A 27468-nucleotide genomic window follows, 5' to 3' on the forward strand; every position below is an offset into this window, starting at 1 on the left:
TAATTAAACAAAAACATTTTAATAAACTGAGCCAAATCATCTGATAGGAAACTTTAAAAACTTGTGAGTGAATATTGCATAATTTCACACATTTACATATAGAACTTTAAGAAATATGAAAAAAGATATTTGGCATAGTGATTATGCTTACCCATAAATAACATCTTTTAAGTTTTATAATGACTTATTTGTTGCCATCAGCATAACATTCTTAAATTATTCTAAAACATATTTTAAGGCTTAGTAATTTTTACTACAATAATTTCATTCTAAATATTGATTCATTCATCCAATCAATTTTATTGAGTTGCTGGGTACTGGAAGCTGTTATTAGAGAAGTAAAAGAAATAATATGGAATCCCTAACCTTAAACACCATATAATTTAAGATTAGACTAAGGGGCAATAAGTGTTCAAGTTAAAAATGGAAGCTCTAGAGATAGTCCAGGTGTGAACTTTGGACCCTCCACTCAGAAATTGTATGTTTTGTGCAAATCACTGAAATTCCCCTAAATTTCACTCTTCTCAAATTTCAGTTTTCTCAATTGGAAAACAGAGATAATAGAGGCTGCTTCACAGAATTGTAATCAAATGAAATAACATAGGAAAAGGATGTGACCCAATTGGTTGGCATATAGTGAACACTTGACAAATAGCAGCTCTTGTCATTTCAATGATTGGGATAAAAATGTAAACAACATACTATAGGAGTTGAAAGAATAAAGGTATCACCTCCGGCTGAGGTAGCTTCTTGGAAGAAACAGAATTTGATGTGAGTGGGAATTCACACAGGGTAAAAGCCATGGTGGTACAAAGTGTAGCAAAAAGCTCCAATAAATGATGAGAAATAAGAAATTCATAAGAATAAGAAATTAGGAATTAGACAAGAAAGACATTTAATCTTATATGAAAGTGTTTCCTATTTGCAAACACAGACATGCACACACGTGCATACACACACAATGTTCTTATGTGGACCCCGAGGCATAATCTGAAATAACATGATGTAGGCATTAATGTTGGTATACATCATAGGAGAGTGATTAATCTGAGCTAAATTATTATGCAGTCAATGAGTCAAATGGCATATTTAAATAACTATACGTATATATTTAAATAACTACATATATATTCAAATACATATATATTCAAATATATGTGGATTGTGTATTTCACCTCTGTTAAATTTGAAGCACTCCTCCACAGTTACCTAGAATGCAGGTGATTCTTCATTAGGTTTATATCTTTCTCACTTCTCTCCTTTAACATCTTAAGCCATCTCTTCTTCTATACTGGGTCTCATGGATAATCCCTTATTGTCTTGTGATACAAGACCAGCATATGTAGTGAAAGTACAGAGAAACTGCATGAAGCATGGCCGTAACTACCCCGAAAAACTGAGGTAGCTTAGAGTACAGTGCCTGGGAGGCACCATTTCAGATGCCCATCCCCCAATCACTCCAACCTACACCCACTCCTCAGAGAACATCCACTGTTCCTAGGCTAGATATCCAAATTTTAGCTCTTCCCACCAGCAAAAACACACATAAAATTTTGTCTTTTCTCCAACTCATAAAACTTACAGTTTCCTCTCGTTTCCTTTGCTGGATAATCAGAAACATAGTGACTGTATACAGTTAATAAAATATGAGCGATGTAGGAATCACAGCCTACTTATTCGCTCCTTCAACAATTATCCCAGAAAGACCAAATACATCGCCAAGCCTTCTACTAGGCACTAAAATTACCAAGGTGTATGAGACAGATGATCAAGGTCTTTGTGGAGTTCACAGTCTAGTACAGAAAAAAAATATCAAACAAATAATTGTTAGAGGTGTATACTGATTTCCTGTGACTTTGGTAATAAATTAGTACAAATAGGAGGCTTAAAACAAGAGAATTTATTTCCTCATAGGCCTGGAGGCCAGACGTCTAAATTCAAAGATGGTGGCAGAGCTGCACCCCCTCGGGCAGCTCTACAGGAGAATCCATTCTTGGTCTCTTCCAGTCTTGTGGCTGCTAGCATTCCATGCCTTGAGGCCCTGTCACATTGCCTTCTTCTTTTTGATGTGTCTCTCTCTCGTGTGTCTCTTTCTCTTAATGACTCATTTTATCTGAAGGCATTTAAGTCTAACCAGATAATCCAGGGTAACCTCTTCACTCGCTATCCTTAACTTAATTGCATCTATGAAGACTCTTTTTCTAAACAAGGGAACATTTACAAATTTCAGGGATTAAGACTTGAAATCTTTAGGTGGCTATCATATAACTACAGGTTGTATGAATTAGAGTACAGAAGGTATGAATTGGGCTACGGGAACATATATAGGAAATGCTTCACCATCAGTGATTAACAGTTAATATACTTTCAAGAAATCAGTGTTAATCAAGATAATATTGAAATCACATACATTGGGGAAGGGAAATCACCTATTATCCTTCTGTCATATGGATCTGCTTGCAATTGTGATGAAGTTCAATTTACATCCACACTCATTAAAACTCAAAAATGCCATAACCAAGTAGGATAATCTCAGGTACACAAGGTTGGTTTAACATATAAAAATTAATTAAAGTTTATACATTTATTCTGAGAGTGTGTGCATGTGGGAGCTGGGGAGGGGCAGAGAAAGAGGGAGAGAGAGTGAATCCCAAGCAGGCTCTGTGCTGTCAGCACAGAGTCCAATACAGGGCTCCATCTCATGAACTGCGAGATCATGACCTGAGCCGAGATCATGATCTGAGCCTAAATCAACATTCAGATGTTTGACTGAGCCATCCAGGTGCCCCCAAATTAATTAATGTAATATACCATATTAAAGAATAATGGACAAGGGGTGCCTGGGTGGCTTGGTCGGTTAAGCGTCCAACTTCAGCTCAGGTCATGATCTCACGGTCCGCGAGTTTGAGCCCCGTGTTGGGCTCTGTGCTGACAGCTCAGAGCCTGGAGCCTGTTTCAGATTCTGTCTCTCTCTCTCTCTCTGCTCCTCCCCTGTTCATGCTCTGTCTCTCCCTGTCTCAAAAATGAATAAACGTTAAAAAAAAAAAAGAAGAATGGACAAAAAGCATACGATCACTTCAATAGATGCAGAAAAAGCATTTGACAAAAACCAATATACTTCCTGAGAAAAACTCTTAATAAACTAGAAAGAAATTTTCTCATGATAAAGGGCATCTATAAAAACCCCATGACCAATATTTAATAATGAAAGATTGAATGCTTTCCCACTATGAATAGGGGCAAAACAAGAATGTCTGCTCTAGCCACTGCTATTTAATATTTTACTGGAGGTACAATTAGGCAAAAGAAAGGAAAAGGAAAAGGAAAAGGAAAAGGAAAAGGAAAAGGAAAAGGGAAAGAGAGAGAAAGAGAAAGAGAAAGAGAAAGAGAAAGAGAAAGAGAAAGAGAAAGAGAAAAAGAAATAAAAAGGAAAAGGAAAGGAGGAAGGAAGGAAGGAAGGTAGGAAGGAAGGAAGGAAGGAAAGAAAGAAAGAAAGTTAGTTCACCTAGATTGAAAAGAAGGAAGAAAAAACTATCTTTATTTGTATATGACATGATCCGGTATATAGAAAACTCTGTGGAATCCACCAAATAACTGTTAGAATTAATAAGTGAGTTCAGCAAATTTGAGGTTCATAAGTAATATATAAAAATCAATTGCATTTCTGTTCATTAGCAATAAAAAACCCAAAAATGAATTTGGAAAATCATTTCATTTACAATGGCATCTAAAAATTAGAATACAAAACATAAATTTAGACAAAAAGTTAAAAAAGAAGTGCAAGCCTCATACATTGAAAGCTACAAAACATTGTTATAAAAACTTCTAATGACCCAAATAAATAGAAAAATAGCCTATGCTCACAGAGCAGAGGCTTGATATTATTAAGATGGTAATATTCCAAAAACTTATTTACAAATTCAGTGTAATCCCCATTTAAAAATTCTGGCTAGTTTTTTGCAGAAATTGACAAGTCAAAGTTTATATATAAATGCAAGTTACTTAGAATAGCCAAAATAATATTTTAAAAGAAGAAACTTGGAAGTCTCATACTTCTTGACTTCAAAACTTACTATAAATCTTGCATAATAGACAACATGGTACTGGGCATGAGAACAGATATATAGATCAATGGGATAGAATTGAGATTCCAGAAATAAACCCTTACACTCATTTTCAATTCATTTTAAATAGGAGTGTCAAAACAATGCAGCAGGGAAAAAATAGTCTTTTCAACAAATGGTACTGGAACAACTGGATACCCACATGCAAAAGAATGACATGGAATCCCGACCTCACACCATACATAAAAATTAAGTCAAAATGAACCATAGACCTAAATGTAGAAGCTAAAACTTAAAATTCTTTAAAAAATAAACCATACATAGAAGTAAATGTTTTTAAACTTAGGTAAGGCAAAGTCGCCCAAGTTATAAAATCAAAAGTAAAAGCAACAAAAGAAAAATTAATTGAACTGTATTAAAATTTTAAAAAAATTTTATGCTGAATATGGTACCATCAAAAAAGTGAAATAACAACCCACAGAACTGGGAGAACATGTTTGAAAATCATATATCCGATAAGGGGTTAATAGCCAAACTATATAAAGGACACGTTCAACTCAATAGCTAAAAATACAAACATTCCAATTACAAAAATAGGTAAAGGATCTGAATCATCATTTCCAAAGACACCCAAACAGACAATAGGTACATGAAAAGGTACTCAACATCACTAACCATCAAGTAAATGCAAATCAAAACCACAATGAGATATCACTTCATACACGTTTGAATAACTACTATCAAAAGAACAAGAAATAACAAATGTTGGTGAGGATGTGGAGAACAGTGATCCCTTGCACTCTGCTGGCGGGAATGTAAACTGGTGCAGAACTATGAAAAACACTATGGTATGGATGTTCCTCAAAAAGTTAAAAATAGAACTACCATATGATCCAGCAATTCCAGTTTTGGGTTTATTCAAAGGTAACAAAAACACTAACTCAAAAAGATACATGCACCCCATTTTCATTACAATCGCTATGAATGTTGGGAGAAAATAGTCATGAAAACAACCTAAGTATCTATCTGTTGATGGACAAATGGATAAAGTAAATGTGGTCATATGTATATAAGCCACATTTTGTGCTACCACATAATTGTGGTATTATACACACACACACATAGAATATTTTTCAGCCACAAAAAAAAAGGGAAATCCTGCTATTTGCAACAACATGGATGGTTCTTGAGGATATTGTGCTAAGATAAGTAAGACAAAGACAAATACCATATGATTTAACTTATATACGGAATGTAAAAAAGCAAGCAAACAAACAAAAAACCAAACTCATAGATACAAAGAACAGACTGGTGGTTACCAGGGTCAGGAAGTAGGATGTGGATAAAATGGGTAAAGATGGTCAAAATTTTGAAGGTATAAACTTCTAGTTATAAAATAAATAAATCCTGGGGATATAATATATTGCATGGTTACTATAGATAATAATATTGTATTACATTTTTGAAATTGCTAAGATCTTAAAAGTTCCTATCATAAAAAAAGAGTTGTAACTATGGGTGGCGGTGGATATTAACCAGACCTATTGTGGTGACCATTTTGATATATGTCTCATTACATATAATCATTGTAATCATATAATCATTATATATCTACACCATAATCATTGTTGTATACCTAAAACAAAAAAAATTGTAAAGATTTTGAATAAACATTTCCCCAAAGAAGATGTTCCAATGGCAAGTAAGCACAAGAAGAAATGATCAACAGAATTAGTAATCAGGGAAACGTAAATCGAAATTTCAATGAGATACTACTTCACATTGACTAGGACTGCTATAATCAAAAATAAGTATAGGCAAAGATATGGAGAACTCGGAACTCTCATGCATTGCTGGTGGAAATGCAAAGTGATGCAGGTGCTTTGGAAAGTCTGACAGGAACTTGAAAATTTAACAGATTTACCAGATGACTGAAAAAGCCCTAAGTACACACATATATTCAAGAGAAATTAAAACATAGGCCCACAGAAAATAAATTGTACAAAATCCAGCAGCATATTCATTACAGCAAAAAAATAGAGATAATAAAATGCCTCTGGACTGAATATATAAACAAAATGTGGTATAACCATACTAAGAAATATTATTCTGACATAAAAAGGGATAAAGTATTGATCCATGCTATGTCATGGATGAAATTTGAAGATATAAAGCTAAATTAAAGAAGCCAGACACAACAAAAGACACCTATTACTTGATTCGTTTTATAAGAAGTGTCCAGAAAAGGCACATTTACAGATGTGAAGCAGATTATTGGATGCTTTGAACGAGGAAGAGGAGTGTATGGGGATTGACTGCTAATGGGTACAAAGGAGGGACTTTAGTAGGGACAAAATGTTCTAAAATTAGATGATGGTGGTGATGGTTTTATATCCTGTGAATATACTAAAACATCAAATTGTGTACTTTACGTGGATGAATTACATGGTGTGTGTTATACCTCAAAAACACTGTTGAAATATGCAGTCTCCAATAGCTTTGAATTTTAATTTCTTTTTTGTTTTATTTTATTGTATTTTAAATATGCATTTCTAAATTTAAAAACATTTTTTTGAGTATGGCTGACACACAATATTAGTTTCAGGTGGACAACATGGTGATTCAAATACTCTACATTACACTGTGTTCACCACAAATGTAGCTACCATCTGTCACCATACAACACTATTCCACTATCACTGACTATATTCCCTATGCTGTGCCTTTTATTCCTGTAACTTATCCATTCTATAACTGGAAACGTGTATCTGCCCCAACTCGTCCCCATCCATTTTGCTCATCTCTCCAACCCCTTTCCCTTTGGCAACCACCAGTTTTTTCTCCATATTTATAGGTGTGATTCTGCTTTTTGTTTGGTTATTCATTTCTTTTGTTTTATACATTGCACATGAATGATATTACATGGCATTTGTCCGTCTCAATCTGACTTATTTCACTTAACGTAATGCTGTCTATTACCATTTGCAACAACATAGATTTTAATTTCAAAGAGGCCAGGGATGCATGGGTGGCTCAGTCGGTTAAGTATCCAACTTCAGCTCAGGTCATGATCTCACAGTCCGTGAGTTCAAGCCCCACGTCAGGCTCTGTGCTAACAGCTCAGAGCCTGGAGCCTGCTTCGGGTTCTGTGACTCCTTCTCTCTGCCCCTCCGCCTCTCACGCTCTGTCTCTCTCTCAAAAATAAATAAACATTAAAAAAAAAACTTAACTTCAAAGAGGCAAAACATCAAAAAAGGAGTTCATACAATACAATTCTAACAGTCTGCACACCCATAAATGTAGAGTGAAAATGGAAACGGCTAAATCACCAAGGCTTATAGCAGTGTGTTGGTATAAACAAGGTTTTTTGTTTGTTTGTTTGTTTTTTTAATGTTTATTTTTGAGACAGAGAGAGACAGAGCATGAACAGGTGAGGGTCAGAGAGAGGGAGACACAGAATCCAAAGCAGGCTCCAGGCTCTGAGCTGTCAGCACAGAGCCCAACGTGGGGCTCGAACTCCAGACCACGAGATCATGACCTGAGTCAAAGTCGGACGCTCAACTGACTGAGCCACCCAGGCACCCCATACACAAGGTTTTTACAAATTTTAATAACATAAGGATGTGTAGCATACAACTTATAAATAATAGCAAAATACATAATACTTTTTACTGTAAATTCCATATAGACAACTAATTCTCACAGAATGCTTTCATTGACTTGTGTTCAATTCTTGGTCAGCAAAACCAGCCTATTTTATTCAAACCATGATAATGTCAAATGGAACTTCATTGCAGACTTCTTCCTAATAAGTTCTTTTGTAATTTAACATGGTATATACTCTACTGTTGTACTATTTCTCCCTTGTATAAAATTTATTAAACTGAGACTTCTCTCAGCTTCAGCACTAGGGCCATAAGCAGAACAATAAATCCAGCCCTGATGTGTGGTACTTGCTGATTTCCGTGGTGTAAGTACTTCCACCGAAGAATATTTCAAGATACCAGTGTAAAGTCACCGAGCCCAGAGTTAGGAAGAGATGCACAACAGAATAGCAGTCTGGTGAAAATACCGCATAATAGACCAGAAAACCTACCTCAAGAATATGAATAATAGGGAGCCTGGGTGGCTCAGTCAGTTAGGTGTCTGACTCTTGATTTCAGCTCAGGTCATGGTCTCACAGTGTCATGAGTTCAAGTCCCGCATCGGGCTCCGTGCTGGCGGCACAGAGCCTGCTTGGGATTCTCTCTCTCCCTCTCTCTCGGCCCCTCCCCCACTCGTGCTGTCTCTGTCTCTCTCAAACCAAAAATAAATAAACTTTAAAAAAACAAGAGTATGAATAATAATAACATAACTAGGCAGTGATACATTTTGAGTTTCTACCACCTCTCAGAGTAAATAGCTTACTAAGTTCATATCCCTTAATGTTTAATAATGGCTGTTTCACAAATGGCTTATAAAATTCCTGAAAATGTAACAATTAGCTCTCTTAAATTAGTACAAACTAGCCCCGGGATACCAATGTTTTTATGTCATTCAAGATGAGTGACATATTTAACGAATTAAGTGAATATTTTATAGCGCAATTCCTGTAGTCAACCATTGACATAAAAAGCCTTAGATAACAAGAATTCAAAAAACTAACTAATCTAACATAACACTTGAGGGTGCTATAAAACATAGGTACTATTGGAAAAATTTTATGTTAAAGTTAACATGATAGCAAAACTAATCAAATTTGTAAATGGAATGCGTGATGGCAAGTCTGTGCTCAAAACATTATGGTTTATTCAATGTCCTAATTGTATTATATTAACACACTAAAATGCTATTGAAGGAAGATAATAGTTAAGCTCAAAAATGAATCACCCTTCCTTCACTTCCTGCTAGCTTACTAACAGTCCATCAGTCAGATAACATACATACACAAAAAAATTTAAGGCAAACGTGAATTTGGTAAGTGAGAGACACAAAGTTTAGAGATACTAACATGATTATAGTGAAATCAATATGCCATTATGTTAAAAGACTATCATAAAAGATTTTCATGTCTTTTCTTGGCCTTACAGGAGCTATTTAGAATACACTATTCCTAAGTTTCAAATTCAACTTCTTTCGAAATTCCTCATTTCCAATTACATTATGAAGCTAAACAAGAACTGATGGGAACACAACCATTCAGGGATCTCTCTCCTGCAATCCTTCCTGACTCCCATTCTCCACAGAGGGGTATATCTGCTTGCACCAATATTAAGCTCTGGTAAGATACACAGACATTGACACTAATATGTCACTCAAGCATATTCAGATAATTTGTGAGAATTTTCTGTTCCATTAAAGAAAAATATTTGAGGGGCGCCTGGGTGGCTCAGTCAGTTGAGCGTCTGACTTCAGCCCAGGTCATGATCTCGCGGTCCGTGAGGTCAAGCTCCGCGTCAGGCTCTGTGCTGACAGCTCAGAGCCCAGAGCCTGTTTCAGATTCTGTGTCTCCCTCTCTCTCTGACCCTCCCCTGTTCATGCTCTGTCTCTCTCTGTCTCAAAAATAGATAAACATTAAAAAAAAAAGAAAAGAAAAATATTTGAAAGTCAAATTTTTGATATATCAAATAAAACATCTACTGGCATAATTATATTACACAATTCAAACTAAGGCCAATATAACACATTTACTGTTTAGGAATCAGTGAGTGAAAATAGTGATCTCACCTGTCCTTCTTCAGTCTAGTTGTTACCAAACAGCTATCTTAAATGACAAAATTATCATGATAAAGTTGATGGGATGGCAATTTTAGTGAAATATTTACAAATAAAAGCAGTATGAAGCTCTGTCAATTTATAAACAACAAATAAAACAACATAATAAAGAAAAAAAGGGTTCCAACACTCAATATTCAAGAGTCCTAAACTCAAAAATTTATAGAGACCATCTGCAAAAAATTGAAATTTTGCCAATACTTTTCAAAGTGCTACCTAAACTGAAAGGTACCCTTGCTCCTACTCTACTCAGTTGACTGTATAAGTTCATTTTCCATTGGCAAGTCCGTTGTGGTATGCTGAGATAAAGCAATGGGGGAATGGAAGAAGAGGAGGAGTCAGTCTATGAATATGGAAAGGGACCCAAATTTGGCGTAACTTACTGTAACTATCTAAGGGTGATGCCTTGGAATATAATTCTGCAGGATGGATGCAATCAGAAAGCCCAGGAGTGGGGCAGTATGAGTAAGTATAAAGTGTTGGCAAGGCTTAAGAAATTACTTCTACTGGGTTGCCCAGGTGGCTCAGTCAGTTGAGCGTCAGACTCTTGGTTTTGGCTCAGGTCATGATCTCATGGTGGGTCCAAGCCCCACCTTGGGTTCTGCACTGATGCTGAAGGTGCAAGATCCTGCTTGGGATCCTCTCTCTCTCTCCCTCTCTCTCTCTCTCTCTCTCTCTCTCTCTCTCTCTGCCCTTCCCCTGCTCATGCTCCATCTTTCTTTCAAGATAAATAAAGAAACTTTTTATTTTTTTTTAAGAAATTACCTCTACTATGTGCAAGATACTGTGATAGATTACTTTAGCTAATTCCAAAGAAAAACTCATCAGCTGTTTCCCTTCCTGAAGGAGCTTGCAGTCTACCATTAGTTTAGATGAGTAGGTCAAAAGAGACTGTAACAAGTAGAGCATGATAAATCCAACATGCTCTAAAACTGGTTCCCAATCTTGGCTGCACATTGAAATCTCCTGGTGAACTTTGAAGTTCTGATACCTAGGTCTTTTCTTCAGAGAATGTGATTTAATAGATCATGGGTGCACTTGGGCAAGGGAGTTTTTAACATCATCAGGGATTCTAATATGCAGTAAAGGTTGAGAAATCAGGAGAGGAGTTAGTTACAGATACGAATGAAACATGGGGTGCCTGGGGGTTCAGTCAGTTAAGGGACCGACCCTGATTTCGGCTCAGGTCATGATCTCACAGTTTGTGGGTTTGAGCCCCTCACTGGGGTCCATGCTGTCATTGCGGAGCCTGCGTGAGATTCTTTTTCTCCCTGCCTCGCCCCTGCTTGCTCTCTCTCTCTCTCAAAGTAAATAAATAAACATTTGAAGCAAACAAACAAAAAAAAAGAATGAAGCAGAGTTATGGGGTAGACCGGATGTGGTCATGAATGTCAGTTCAGTTAATACGTTATTGAAGATGTAGTGAGAAACCATTACAATGGTTTTCAACATGAGAATCACAAAATCAGACCAGTGCTTTAAAGCAACTACTATAACAGTAACGTGTACAGCATATCCAGATTAAATAAGAGCGATTGTAACAAGAGGGGAAGGGAAGGGGCAGGTGAGAGAAATTTTGGGAAGGAAAAATTCAGCCATTCCTGGGAACTAAATGTGAAGGTTTATTGAAGAAATCCATGAATGAATTTACGAAGGAGAGAAATGAATGAGACCCCCCTCCCCAGAAAAGGGAAAAATAAAGAGTAAAATGAAAGAGTAAGACTGGTAGATGAAATAAGAACTACAAGGCTGAGGACAGCATGGGAGGTGGGAGTGGAATGAGTGATAGCAACTGAGGACAGCATGGGAGGTGGGAGTGGAATGAGTGATAGCAACAGCTGCTGCTGTGCATGAAGCTGTCCCTGTGCTCAGGCAGTCCCCGCTGATACGGTGCAAGGTGTAAGCAGGGTCCTTCACCCTTGTAACAACTCTCTGGGGCAGGCTCAGTTACTGTTCCCAATTTACATACAGGAAAGCTGGCATGGAGAATATAAGTAACTTTCTCCAATCACTAGCTTGTGCTAGGATACAAATCCAGGGCTGGGGGCTCAAGCCGTCATCCCCTATTAATAGGAAAGAGACATGAAATATACATTTCCACTCTCATTCCAGCAGAAAGTGCTAATTTTCAAAGTTGTCGTCTGCAGCCCTAACCTCCCTTTTTTAACCTTAGGGGAAGATCCTGCTATTTGGCCCTCACCTCTTCCTCTTCAGTTCACTCATATATTTAAAAACAAGTATCTGGTAGAGTAAATACTTTGTAAGACACCTTCAGCCAAAAAAAAAAAACCCAAAAAACAAAAAAAAAAAAAAACAAAACAAAACACACACACAAAAACAAAATAAAAAAAACCCACAAAACTTTGATTTTATCAATTACTGAAGAAATGCACTCTAATTTTAAGTAAAATGTTTATAACCCGAATTAAGAACTTTTAGGTTGCAGCATTCTTTAACATCTTCTAAAGTGTTTAAGTTACTAACTGTATTTTTAAAAAGGAGACAAGGTAACTTGCAGAATTTTAAATGGACAGTATTTGGGGGGGGGGGGTTGGGGAACCACTACAAAATAAAAGCAGCATAAAGAGAAAAATGTAGTATTTCAACCTAAAGTACTTCAACCAAAAAATATGTTTTTGGGAAAGGCAAACCTATACAAATTTTATTAATTTCTGTACCAGCAAATCATTTGTAAAAACAGAAAATTTAATTCCACTTCTTTCCAAAATTGATGATCTATTCAAGAAAACAGTACTGAATGCCAAGTTTATGTTGCTTCAATGAGAAGATAATTACAATTATTTATGGAGAATATTCATCCTCTCTTTGGCACAAACAGAAATCCAAGTTACTAGGAGGCCAATCCCTGCCAGCACAAAGAAGTCTGGAAAAACACTGATTTGCCATATGTTCAGATGCTGGCAAAATGAACTTTACTCGTCAGACACTCTCTTACAGTAGTGACTTTTCACCACTTCCCTGACCCACACCGCTGTTGCCCTGGAAATACAAAGAACTTGTGATTCTGAAGTACTGATTAACCAGTTATTATTTAGGTTGCCTATTTCCTGGCTTTTGATTATTTCACTGCACTAACCTCATTAATGATTTATGCAGCATTTGAGCAAAAAGGTAAAAAACTAATTTTCTCCCCTTGAAAACCAATGTGTTCAAGATAAATTTAGGGTTCCTCCAAAAACTGAATCATTTGCACTACCTTTTTTGGTCATCACTATGGATAATTCAGTACTTGGTTGTAAGTGGGAAGCACAACAGTACCTTCTTGCATTTTCCCTTCACTAGCAGACCTATTCATTACCTAACACTGCTAAATCCCTTTTATCCCTTTAGTACTAACAACCAGAGCAAGGCAAGTAAAAATGAGTTTTAGAGATTCTAATACTCATTACAAACTTGATTTAAACAATTAATAGATCAAAGATGTATGGTGTCCATGGCCAATGGCCTATAATGCATGAGTATATTTGTAAGGAGATGCTAACAGGACAACAAAAAATAATGTAAAGCCTTTACAGTTAAGAAGTCAATCTTGTGAGTCATAATCCCCGAATAAAGAGAGAAAGACTTAGTTTTAGGAAAATTCCAAGAATAGTAATTGAGTTAGGTACATATGGACACAAAGTAAGAATTTTTTACCTAATTACAAGGAAAGGAATTAGAGCCTAGAGAGAAAGATTCTTCACTTCTAACTTGATCAGAAGACCTACAATAGAGTTCCACTGAAAAGTCAACGTGAAGACTTAGCTAGTGAGATGTGTGAGATCTTTCTCAAAACTTTAGTATCATTCTTCCCCAAGAATCCAAACACATTCTATGTTATGTGTTACTCTATCATTATGATAATGATCACTTTGCTTAATGGTATTGTTACCTAGACTCACAATCTAAAATTCTGAATCTTTCTCTCATCTAGTAATCAAATAATTTTACTTCTGTACTGGCTCTCCAATCCACTCTTGTCCCTGTTTCTACTGGATTCCTTATTTACTAGCCCAGGAAATGATTTTGGGAGCCTAAACCAGGAATTACAAATAGGTTTCATTACATGTGCCAAATATATTTCTGACACTGGCTACCAGTATGTAAACGCCTCGTTTTGGCTTGGTGAAAAGAGTGCTTTTATGGGTTAGGTTAGTATTGTCTACCACGGGCTCAAAAGTCTGAGATGGCATATGTACTGAGCTTCTGCCAACGCTGGCTTAGATTATGGAAACAGTATTCTTTTTATCATTTTTCCATTAATTTCTTACTGTTCCAATGTGTCCTCAAATTGCTAAAATAATCTTTATTTAAAAATTATAACTTGGGGCGCCTGGGTGGCGCAGTCGGTTAAGCGTCCGACTTCAGCCAGGTCACGATCTCGTGGTCCGTGAGTTCGAGCCCCGCGTCAGGCTCTGGGCTGATGGCTTGGAGCCTGGAGCCTGTTTCCGATTCTGTGTCTCCCTCTCTCTCTGCCCCTCCCCCGTTCATGCTCTGTCTCTCTCTGTCCCAAAAATAAATAAACGTTGAAAAAAAATTAAAAAAAATTATAACTAAATCAAAAAAATTAAAAAATTAAAAAAATTATAACTACGCCAACTTATGATTTATAAATTTCTACTTGACTCTCATGCCTATGAAACAAAGCTCAAACTCCTTAACTTATTATACACTTAAGTCTTCTTAATTTGGCCCCAATTTATTTACTACTACTTCCCTACATCCTGTCATTCCAACACACTCTAATCACATTAACCTTCTCAACTTACCCTGAAAATTCACTAAAACTCATGATATGACTTCTCCATTAGAATCTAAGCTTTCTATGGGCAAAGACTGAATTTGTCTTTTTCCAAGGACCTAAAATTGTACCGAGCAGAGAATAAATGGATTATAATTTTGAGCAGAAAAATGAATAAATTAAGACGTGAATAGATTAACATTTTCTGCTTTCTCCCTAGAATGTCTTTCTTCAACTGGGAAGCTCTTGTCTACCCTTCAAAACCCATCTCATATGTCCAGTCTTCCAGGAAGCTTTCTTTGACCCCTTAAATCTAAGCTACCTACTAATTCCCCTGTGCTTCTATATCCCTCTGTTCATTCCTGTTTTTAGCATTTAATATGCTATTTTTGTTCATTTTTGCTTTTTTATAATTTACATACAGTGAAATGCTCAGATCTTAAGTATACTGTTCAGCCAGTTTAGGCAAATGCATCAAACAACAAACATTTCCATTCCACTAGATAGACGTTTCATACTCTTTGTCAACCTCTTCACCGTTGATTTCAATCACCAGAGGTTACTATTTGCCTGTTCCAAATGTTTATATAAGTCATCTGAGATGACAGATGTGTATTTGTGTACTTGTTCATGTCTTGAATTTAGCATAATAATCTAGAGATTTATTCATGTTTTTGTTTATATCACTAGTCCCTTCTTTTTATTACTGAATAATATTTCATTGCATGGCTAAGCCATACTTTGCCCATTTTCCAGTTGATGGGCATTTAGGTTGATTCTAGTTTGGCACTATTATAAAAATAGCTACTATGTTGTATTTTAAATGATCTCATCACTATAAGATCCTTACTTTGCACAATGAACCCACAGAAGATGCTTGGTGATAATTATTTTTGATAATTATTTTGAAATTGTAACACCTACAGTAGTCTTTGGTATATAATACTTGATCAGTAAACATCCAATTAGGGTATAGCTTGTGTCTCTCTAGCCAGGATATTTGTAGAATCTCTTTGCCCAACAGTTGGCTCATGCTATCAGTATTGGGAAGTGGCGAGTTATGCCTCTTTGAGGCAAACTACCATATTCCATTTACTTCCTAAGTTTCCTTCGGCAATTCCCTTATATTTCTCTGGGCCTTGGTGTCCTCATCTATAACATGAAGATAATTATAGCACTTATCCAATTGGTTTGATTTGAGGATTACTTGAAATATGCATGGAATTTAATAAGCACTCAACTTTATTATAATCTGTGTCCTTCAAATATCTGAATAAGCCTTTTATATAAAGAGATGGATTTTGGGTATGGTTCCTAAAAAAAGGGGGGAATAAAAAGCACCCAGAAGAGCCAACACAATACTAATGAAGAACAGTCAAAGGACTAACACCATCCAACTTCAACACTTAATATAAAGCTAGAGTAATCAAGACAGTGTCACATTGGCTAAAGAAAAGGCAAACCGATCAATGAAACAGAAGATGAAGTGCAGAAACAGACCCATATAAATATAGTCAACTGATCTTTGACAAAGGAGCAAAGGCTGGGTGGCTCTGTCGGTTCAGTGTCCGACTTTGGCTCAGGTCATGATCTCACGGCTCATGAGTTTGAGCCCTGCCTGGGGTTCTGTGCTGACAGCTCAGAGCCTGGAGCCTGCTTCATATTCTGGGTCTCCCTCTCTTTCTCTGTCCTCTCCCGCTCATGCTGTCTCTCTCTGTCTCTCAAAAATAAGTAAACATTAAAAAAAATTTTTTAAATAAAAAGAAATTTTTTAAAAAGGAGCAAAGGCAATACAATAAAGAAGAGTCCTTTTAACAAATAGTGTTGGAGTAACTAGATAGGCACATGCAAAAAAAAAAAAATTAATCCAGACAGAGACCATACACTCCTCACAAAAATTAACTCAAAATGGATCACAGACCTAAATGTAAAACTCAAAACAATAAAACTCCTAGTAGATAATATAGTGAGAAATCTAGATGACCTTAGGCATGGTAATGATTTTTCCACACAACGCCAAAGGTACTATGGATGAAAGAAATAACTGGCAAGCTGGACTTCATTAAAATTAAAAACCTCTGCTCTCTGAGAGACATTGTCAAGAGACTGATGAGGCAAATCACAGATGGGAAGAAAATATTTGCAAAAGGCGTATCTGGTAAAACATTGTTATCCAAAATACACAAAGAACTCTGAAATTCCAACAATAAGAAAATGCATAACCTGATTTAAAAATGGGCGAAATATCTGAACAAATGCTTCACCATGGAAGATGTACAGACAGAAAGCAAGCATATGAAAAAACGTTCTGTATCATATGCCATTAGGAAAATGCAAGTTAAAATTAGAAGATACCACTACACGCTTATTAGAGTGGCATAACTTCAGTACGCTGACAACTCCAAATGCTGGCAAGGATGTGGAACAACAGAAGTTCTCATTCACTGCTGGCAGGAATGCAAAATGGTACAGCAACTTAGGAAGACGGTTTGGCAGTTTATTAACAAAACTAAACATTCTCTTACCATATGATCCAGCACTTGTGCTCCTTGGTATTTATCCAAAGGCGTTGAAAACTTACGGCTACAAAAACCTGCACACGGAAGTTGATAGCAGCTTTATTCAGAATTGCCAAAACTTAGTAGCAACCAAGATATCCTTCAGTAGGTGAATGGAAAATAAATTGTGGTACAACCCGTGCTAAATGAAATGAGCTATCAAGCCATGAAAAGACATGGAAGAAATGTAAATGCATATCACTAAGTGAAATAAGACAATCTGAAAAGGGCACACACTGTATGATTCCAGATATATGAATATTCTAGAAAAGGCAAAATTATGGAGACAGCTGCCGTCATGAAGATCAGTCACCAGGGGTAAGAAGGGAGGGAGGAAAGGAAGGATGAATAGGTGAAGCACATAAAATTTTCAGAGCAAACTATTATTTATAACATTGTATTGGTAAATATGTCATTACACATTTGTCAAAACCCACAGAATGTATACAAAGAATGAATCTTAATGTAAAATTATGGGCTTTTGATGATAATGGTATGGCAGCAAAGGTTTACTGATTGTAACAAATACACAAGTCTGGTGTGGGATTTTGATAATGGGGTAGGCTTATACACGTGGGAGGGCAGGGCATATATGGGAAATCTCTGTAGTTTTTGCTCAATAAAACAAACCTAAAATTGACCTTAAAAACAAAGTCTATTTAAATTTTTTTAAAAATATGTATTTATTTTTGAGAGAGAGAGAGAGAGAGAGAGAGAGAGCGCGAGAGAGCGCACAAACAGGGGAGGGGCAGAGAGAGAGGGAGACACAGAATCGGAAGCAGGCTCCAGGCTCTGAGCTGTCAGCACAGAGCCCCATGAGGGGCTTCAACCCACTAACTGTGAGATCATGACCTAAGCCGAAGTCGGGCTCTCAACCGACTCAGCCACCCAGGTGCCCCCAAAACAAAGTCTATTTAAAAGAAAAGGCCATGGACTGGTTTTGAGAAGAAAAGCATTGCTTCTTTGTGTAACCACTGTGGAAACATATTTAAGTGGACAAAAAACCAGCTCAAGGAATTTTTTGCAAAATAACCTTGGTCAATTAAAAAAATCAACTGAAAATTCACAAAAATTAAAATATAACAAAATCTATTACATCTCTTTTAATTAGATGTATTTCTAAAAATACTTCTTCATAGTTTAAAACAGTTCATATTGAAAAATAAAGAAAATTTCCAAGGATATAAAACATTCACTTCCATTAATATTCTTTTAAAAAAGAAAGACTTTTTACCATAAAATAACTAGAAAGGATTAATAGCAACCACAGTGTAAAATCCACAGCTCTTGGAATGCCAAATGGTGCAGCCACTGTGGAAAACAGTATGGAGGTTTATAAAAAACTTAAGTATATAACTACCCTACAATCCAATATTTGCACTACTATTTACCCATAGAGGCAAAAACACTAATTTAAGGACACACCCACCACTCTATTTACTGCTGCATTACTTACAGTATTAAATTATGGAAACAGACCAAGTGTCCATCGATAGATGTATAAAGAAGATGTGGGGTGTGTGTGTGTGTGTGTGTGTGTGTGTGTGTGTAATGGAATATTATTCAGCCATAAAAAAGAATATAATCTTGCCATTCACATCTTCACATCAACATGAATGGAGCTACAATGTATAACACTAAGAGAAATAAGCCAGTCAGAAAAGACAAACACCACGTGATTTCACTCATGTGTAATTTAAGAAATAAAATAAATGAACAAATGAAAAAAAGAGAGACAAATCACAAAACAGACTCTTAACTATTAGAGAACAATCCGATGGTTACAGAGGGGAGGTGGGTAGGGGAATGGAATAAATAGGTGATTTGTTTATTAAATAAGAACAGCACTTAGTGTTTTTTCATACACCTGGGTGGTGTATGAAATACCAAATCACTATATTGTACACCTGAAACTAATATAACTAATGAAACTAACATAACACTTTATGATAACTGGACTTAAAGTAAAAGAGTTTACAAAATAAGTAAATAAAGAAATAAAAATAAAAAATACACAGTTCTTAGAGTAAGGCAAATTTCTAGGGTCCCGTGAGCAGGGGGGGGGCACAGTACTTGAGACAGAAACCTCCACATAAAAACAAGACCCTCAAAAAAAGGTCAACGCATGTAGCAAAAAAATGGAATAGGAAAAATCTGCCCATTTGAAAACAGGGATGACGAAGTGACTTGTCTTACTTTAATTTGTCTCTTTATTGAGAAAAAAAATGTCTCACCTTTGGGGAAACAATGGAGAAAAATTGGTAGAGCTATTTAGATAGAGCTATTCAGATTTAAGAAATACAATGAACTCTGAGCAGGATAATTTTAAAAATCCACTGTTGAATACATCTCAGTTAAACTGCTGATATCCACAGACTGACCATATTAACAAGTGGCCACAAAGATAAAACATGTTATTACTCTTAAAGACCAGCTATTTGTCTGACTGCAAACTTCTCAATAATCACAAACTCAGAAGACAGTAGAATAATAGTTTCATGTCTCTAAGGAGAAATACATATTAATGTAGAATTGTATAATCAAGTAAATTGTCATTCAAGAATGAACTTTGAAACAAAAACCAAAAGTATTTACCACCTTTATCAAGGGAACTTAAAGGAAGTACTTGAGATTCAAGAAAATTGCTGGGTGATTCTGGAAAGGAAACACTAAGATTACAAGCATAATTTATTTGTAACATTAGAGATTTGGTAGCAATTTTCCCCAAAGCACTTTTTACTAGATAAGGCAGATCCTTAAGAAGTCAATAGTAAGGAATTATTACTCTCAATATTTAAGAGGAAAGAGAAGCATGGAACAGTTAAAAGATAAAGGCCAAAATTAAGAATTAATTTTGCTCCTATATCTAGGACACAAGTGATTTATTTCCATGTGGTTATTAAAAACAATGCTTCTGTGAATATTTTTTTCATATTTTTAATATACCCATGTGTTTATTTATTTTGGACATATAACTTAAGAGAAGAAATGCTTACTTATAAGGTATACTTATGTTCACGTTGCACAACTTCCAATATTTATGACATAATCAAAAATTCCTAGAAGGCCTGGAATCACAAAGCAAGTTGAGCTAGTTTTTAAAATACCCTTAACTTGGATATCTACCCCCAGCCTATATTGATCTTTGATGCTATGGCTATGCTAATTCTATAGTGTCCTGATGTATATTAAAGCTATGATGTGAAAAGAAGCTTATATTTGTTGAGTGCCTAATATGTGTCCCAAACTGTGCTAAACACTTCACATATATTATATGTTTTAATCTTCATAATAATCATCTACAACTCTCATTTCACAGGTGAGGAATATGAGGCTCAGATAAATGAATTCATTCTCCATGGTCACATATACAGGAAATGTAATGCACTGCCACAGAAAAAAACAATGAATATGGTACGTCCAGGAGGCCCTTTCAGTAGAAGAATCCTAGGGTCAGGGCATCTCTGGATAAACTAGCCTCACTAAATGCAGAGGCAATATGAATCACAATGCTTATAGAAGATTAGGTGTGCTAACAGAGACTATATTATAATAAAGTGATCTCAAAATACTGGAACTTAAAAAATAGAAATGCATTTCCCTCCCATCTAATAGTTCAGTGGGCTGGCAAGTGCATTAGTCTTGCTATCAGAAACATGTGACTGCCTAGGATTTTCTAGACTTCGCTAGTTCTCAGCCAGAAGCAAAAGCGAAAGAGAAAACACAAGAAACAAACTGCATTCATCAAGTCTGCTCATGCAGCATTGGTCCACACTTAATCATTGGACCACCCCTAGAGGCAAAGAAAGCTAGAAAATGTAGTCAGTAAATTGGTCAAAGGCAGTCAGGTGTCCAGCTGAAATTCATAGGGTACTATTTTTAAAAAGAAAAAAAAAAACAATGAATATGAAAAACTAGAAACCTCTGCCTCATTTACTAGTCAGACCTGACAGAAATACAGGACATGTGCCAAGATGTAATAAGGAAATGACTTGAAAAGCAGGTGTAAAATCCAGTTGGGGGAGGCTTGAATGCCCATCTGGAGAGAGTGACTTAATATGGTAGTTAATGAAAGCTTTTTTAAAAATAAATATTTTTATTGGAATGTAAGAGTCAAAATGCACATATCATAAATGTACAGACTGCTAAATTTACACCCATGTACCCATGTGAGAATCACTCAACTCAAGAAATGTAAGTTTCAGCACCCCACCAGTATCTCCATGCCCATCCCAATCACTAACCTGGTTCACCTCCTCAAAGATACCACTACCTGACTTCTCCACATGGATTAGTGTTGCCTATCTTGTCACGACATGTTTGTGGGACTCATACATGTAGTATGTAGCAGGATTTTTTAGTGTTTGACTGCTGCACAGTATTCCATTCTAGAACATGCCACAATTTATCTAACTCTTGTCCTCAAGATCCACGTTGGAGCACTTTTCAGCTATTAGAAATAATTCTGCTATAACAGTTTTCCTTGCATCTTTTGGTGTACCCATTACTCATTCCTTTCGGCTATAGACCCAAGGAGTAGAATTGCTTCGTAGGATATACCTATGTTCAACTTTTGTAAATCAAAATAGTTTTGTTTTTTTTTTCTCAAGTAGCTGTATCATGTATTGTCTCCCTGGAAGTATACTGGTATTCTATTTATGCTACATTCTCACAGACACTTAGGAATGTCATTCTTTTTCATTGTAGCCATTCTTGCAGTTGGGATTTTCGTTTGTCTGATGACTATTCTAGTGGTTTTAATTTTCATTTGTCTGATGACTACTGAGGTTGAGGACCCTTTCTTATATTTATTAGTCATTTGGAGAACTACTCTTGTTGAGTATCTCTCCTAGTTGCTTACCCAATTTTTCCTTGGGTGCTCTTTTTAATTTATAGGAGCTCCATAGATAGCCTGAATATGAATCCTTTGCCAGTTTGTGACTTTCTTCTCAGTGAACAGCTTTTGAATTTTTTGAATGAGAGAGTGGCAAGAATAGTTCTACGTTTTGAGAAAATTCATCTGCCATGAATATGAAACAGTCAAGCAGAGAAATGTTAAAAGGATAATATATGTATATTTCCTGATAATGCAATTTTATAGTGACAGCCTAGTTTAAATAGAGGGTAACGATAATAAAAAGGAAAGGAAAAAGATGGGAGAGATATTTTATAAAGGATTAATTCATCTACTCAATACAGAGAAGACTTGATAAGTGATTAAGAAAAATATGGGTTATAGGCCATTTATGAAGGATAGTGAATACTTGATAAAATGCAGTAAATATTGGTTTTAGGAACTTAGGAAAATGGAAGTTTTGAATTACTGAAGAGTGTTTACTTTGGAATTAGTGTTAACTATAATGACCACATGCAGTAGCAGCAAGGCCCAATGTTTCCCACCTTAAAGGCATTTTATCATTCTTGTCATGATTAACAATACCATATGCATTTTCTTTTCAAATCACTCAAGGAAAAATAAAATGACAAAACATAGGCTTAAAGAAAGGAATTTTTTTATAATCAAAAAAAGAACAGAAAACTCCTCAAGGAGAATTTTCCCAAGAAGGGATATTTGAGGAGTAGCAACCCTAAGGTTGTCAAAACATTTCCCATTTCTTCCTACCCTCAAGACTAGACATAATGCCTTTCCTTTTCTGATTCTTAGAATTATTTACAAATGAGTTAGAAGTAAAGGCTGCAAAACTCTCAACCGCCTTCATAAAAACCCTTATCAGAATGAGATATCAAGTCCTTTATCATTATCATCAGCACCAACATCATTATCTAACTTTTAATGAGCACTTAACCATGCACTGTATATTAATATGCATTATTTGATCCCTATAAAGTCCTGAAAATAAGTATTACACTATTATTGCTATTCTATAAAAGAGAAGCTTAAGCAATTTGCTCAAAGTGACAGGACTAGTAAGTCATGGATCTTGGACACGAACCAAGGCAACTCGATTCTAGAACTTCTTCCATATCTGTTGTTCTGTATATTCTCCTTGCCAGCTATCATGTAACAATCACTGACAGTTCAGGCCATAAAAGAATAAGAATCATAACAATTGGGATTTAGGAGTAAGTACCTAAATGTGGAAAGTCCCATATGGCATAGTGTAATCTAAAGGCAGAAATGAAATTGAGGCCCAATCTGAGTGACAAGGACTATTGAAAATACCTCATGTCGGTTCACTCATCTCTCTCTCTCCACTTCTACCCCCTCCCCCGCCATTATCTATCACTAATTTTCTAACCACGGACACTTCTGTAGTCTTTAATTTCCTCTCCATCTCTAAACTGTCACCTCCTCTAGTTCATTCTCCACCCTGTGGCCAGAATAATCTTTTTAAATTGTAAAACAGCTCATGTCAGTCTTCTTAAAAACATTTCATGGCTTCCAACTGCACATAGGATAAACTCCAAACTCCTTTTCAGGGCCCACCAAGTCCTACAAAATCTGACCCCAGCTTGTCTTTCCACCCTCACCGCTCCCCACTTTCCCTTCTCACTATGCACGTTGATTTTTATGTCAATGCCTTGAATACAAGAAGTCCTTCTCTACCACAGGATCTTTGTGACTGCTATTCTCTCTGTCTAACCTGTTCTTTCTCCAGAAACTTAAATGTTTGGCTTCTTCTCATCCTTCAACTTAATACAAGAACTTTCGTTATCATATACCACCCTGGTTACTTCTGTGGCAGACTTTCTAAAAAGCTGTAATTGTATTACTTAGTCATAAATGTATTAATCTATCTTCCTCACTAGAATTAACCTTCGTGATGGTGTCTACCTGGCATACACTGAGACCAATAAGAAATTTGATGAGATGAATGCAAAAATCAATAAATGACTCTATGTTTCTTATCTGGGGTAACTGGGGGGATAGTAATGTCATCAACTGAGATATGAAATGCAGAAGGAGAAGGAAGTTTTGAAGAGGAACATAGTTCAGTGAGGAAGAGGTTGAATTTGAGATGCCTGAAGGAAAGACCAGTAGAAATGTCCACAGGTAGGAATAAGAGTCTAGCATGTAGAGAAAAAAATTGGACACAATAGCACCGATTTAGAAGATGAGAGAATAATGAGGCAGGATTAGTTTTGGATATGAAAGAGAAGGCCCAGGAAGCTATGAAGAATGGATAAAGCAGAAGACCAACCTGCAATATAAAAGAAGGAAGAGGAAAATGGAGAGCATGATAAAAAGCCCTGAAGGAGATCAGAGATGAGCCAGAAGAAGACGGAGACAGATTTGCAAGGAAGAGGAGAGGTTAAGTGAAGAGGGTCAAATTCTTAGGAGAAGCTAAGTAAGAAGACAAATGAAAGGGGGGTTTCAGAATTGGTGTTTAGGAAACCCAAGAGGCTGCAACCAAGTAAATTAGGACACTGAAAACAAACATGTTTCAAATCCATAGCTTTACCTAGGGCTTGGACTACACAGAAATCTTTTTTCGTGGCTTTGAAAACCCCATGACACAGCAAGTGTGTCAAAACTAAATTAGTAAGTACTTCACCTAGCAGCTTTAGGAAAGAAATAGTTACCCTGCATTGTTGGAATTTTCTAAAGAGGGAGTATTAAAGTCAGTTGAAAAGGCTAGTCTATTCAAAATTACAGAACTATGTAAGGAAACTCATGATTATCAGTAGCAAAAACTACCAGGGTGCTTCCAGGGAATGAAAGCTGTACAATATACACATTAAACATTAAAGAAATTTGAGAAGCAAGGGGTTGAGACCGCCAGCTGTTCATTGAGCTTGACAGGGTATGGCTGGCGATTCAAGATCACAGATGCCTCAACTTGCTCTAATCAGGGAGAGACCGCCTTGCCTAAGCGCGTTCATGCCGGTAGTCAGCAGAGACGCATCCATGCACTAAATCTTGAACCTGAACTAAGTGTAAATATTCTAGGGTGTTTAATTTACCTCCCATCCCAGTTCAAAGGCAGACCCATGCTAAATAACCTCCCCTGCAAAGCCAAACACTGATCTCAAACATGGATTGTACGGGGCACAGAAATGAGACATTTTAGCACTGGATTGGCATACAGACTGCAATAAATAAATAAATAAATAAATAAATAAATAAATAAATAATAAAAATAACACAGGGAAGTGGCTTCTGAACAGCTCATTCTTTCTCTGTCCGCAGATATTCCAACACATAATTATTCCACTCACTTGTCAAAGAGTGGTTAATTCAGCAAGAGGACATTCCTAAATGAGCCATATCCTATCAAGAAAAAGCAGGAATTTCGCATATCTAATTAATCTTTTTAAATCTCTTTCTGTTGATAATTAGATTTGGGCCAGGCCAGTGTTCTGTGGAATAAACTGTTTGCCAGCGGAAGAGATGTGTGCAGACACAGTATAAAAGGAGCCACTTTTTCATCCTCCAGACCTTTAACTGTGCAAAACACTGAGATATATAAAATGTTGGATGGTAAGGCGAATAACGGAAGGCGTGGTGGAGGAACCCCGGGAGAATTTTGGAAGTCTGCCCTGTCATTTCCTGTTTGTGGGAGGGGAGCTGTGGCAGGTGCCGGATTAGAATTCCTGGAAGAGACCTCTGGGGTAAAGGAGAGCTCTGGTAGCTGCAGCTTCTAAGGCTGCGGCGCCCGCAGCAGCAAGTACAGGTGAGGGTACCCGGGCTGTCTCCATGGCAACACTGGGGGGGGGGAGGGGGGAAGGTAAGAAAGGTGCCCTCCGGCCACCTAGCACCCGCCCCGCCTCCCCTGACCTCGGGCGGGGTCCCGTCTCGTCCTCCAACCACGTGCACACCACGCTCCACACGCCAGCCTCCCCAGCACCAGCCTGCCCAACACCCTGTTGCCCAGGCAACGGCGGGGGCGGGGGTTTGGGGGGGTGGGGTGAGGAGGGAAGGCCATTTTTCCCTCGGGGGCTGGGTCTAGTGGCGCACTTGGAAGAAGTAGGCGGGGGCTGGAGACCCGCCCTGGATCCCCAGCCCCCTGGGAAGAGGCTCTCCCGCCCCGCCCTCTCTGACCAGGAGAGGCATCTGCTCTCTCGGGACTAAGGCACAGTCACCCAGAGGAGCGAGGGTCCTGCGTGCCACCTTCCAAAGGTCCGAGAGACCGATGGAAGCTTGCCCCACCCCAGGCCATCCTGACATCCAAGCTGGGGCGAGGCACCTTACGGGGAGTGCTGCCGCCGATTGCGGGCATTTCCCCCCCATTCACTCTGCGTTCCCACCCCTTTGCAAAGCCCGATGCCCGCCCTTCACGCCCACCTAGGTTTATCTCCAACCACTGGGACACCCAGTCCTCGCCCTTTACTCTGCCCTTTCCTGGCTTTGGGGGAGAGAAGAGTAGACTCCCTTTGAGCCACTCAGTAGAAGGCGGCCACTGCAGCCAGGGACCCTAGGGCACCCCACACTTCTCCCAGGGTCAGCAGCTCCGCTTGCCCTGGGACTCCCAGGAGAAGGGCGTGGGGAGGGGGTGTTGTCAGCAGGCGGTGCCCTGCCCCCCCCCCCAACCAGATAAACCTTGTCCATTAGAGGCACCCTGCACCATGATTCAAAACTGCACACACGGGTGCCTGGGTGGCTCTGCCAGGTAAGCGTCTGACTCTTGGTTTGGGTCCTGGGATTGAGCCAATGGAGCCCCCGACCTCTCCCACTGACCATGCAGCCTGCTTGGGATTCTCTTTCTCATCCTCTACCCCTCTCCACTGCTCATGCGCACAGTATCTCCCTCTCCAAAATAAATAAATAAACAAGTAAAACAAAATTGCATACAGAAACTGAACTGAATCACGTGTTTATTTACTGGAGCAAAAGGAACCATGGTGGAGAAATAGTTGAAATTTTGAAATTTTCGGGACAGTTTTATATAGTTTACAATATGGATCTATTCTCTTCTTGAACAGTAATATGTTATTGCTATAACCAGGGCTTTTCATATATACCTTTTAAATAAGATCCACAAAATTTGAAAATAAATTTGTAAGCAATACATCTGTTGCTGAATAGAGGTTGTATCACTGATTTTTCCAAACATTTATGGAGCTACTTGATGAATCAGTATATTGTTAAATAATTGTTGGCTACTTACAATTTATGGCAAAGATAATCTTCAACTGGAGACAAGTCACAGGGAAATGAACAGCATGTCTCAGTGAGATTTAATACTTTCCCTAAGAAATGTTCATATATATATATATATATATATATATATATATATATGTACACACACACACACATATATGAATACATATGTATATATATTTGGATACTAAATTTGATACTAAAACATAAAGGATCTTTCAGTTAGAGTTCTGAGATTAGTCATATGCCTTAAAATGCAAACTGAAGTGTTATATGGTTATTCATTCA

At 37.3% G+C, this 27468-nt stretch overlaps 1 protein-coding gene across 6 annotated transcripts in view; it reads right to left on the reverse strand.

The window, feature by feature from the left end:
* The window catches only part of NOL4 (nucleolar protein 4), a 426082-nt gene that overhangs the window by 327124 nt on the left and 71490 nt on the right, over positions 1-27468 (reverse strand). The window lies entirely within an intron of this gene.

Source organism: Felis catus, chromosome D3 (assembly GCF_018350175.1).
Source record: "Felis catus isolate Fca126 chromosome D3, F.catus_Fca126_mat1.0, whole genome shotgun sequence".
NCBI classification, from domain to species: Eukaryota; Metazoa; Chordata; class Mammalia; order Carnivora; family Felidae; genus Felis; species Felis catus.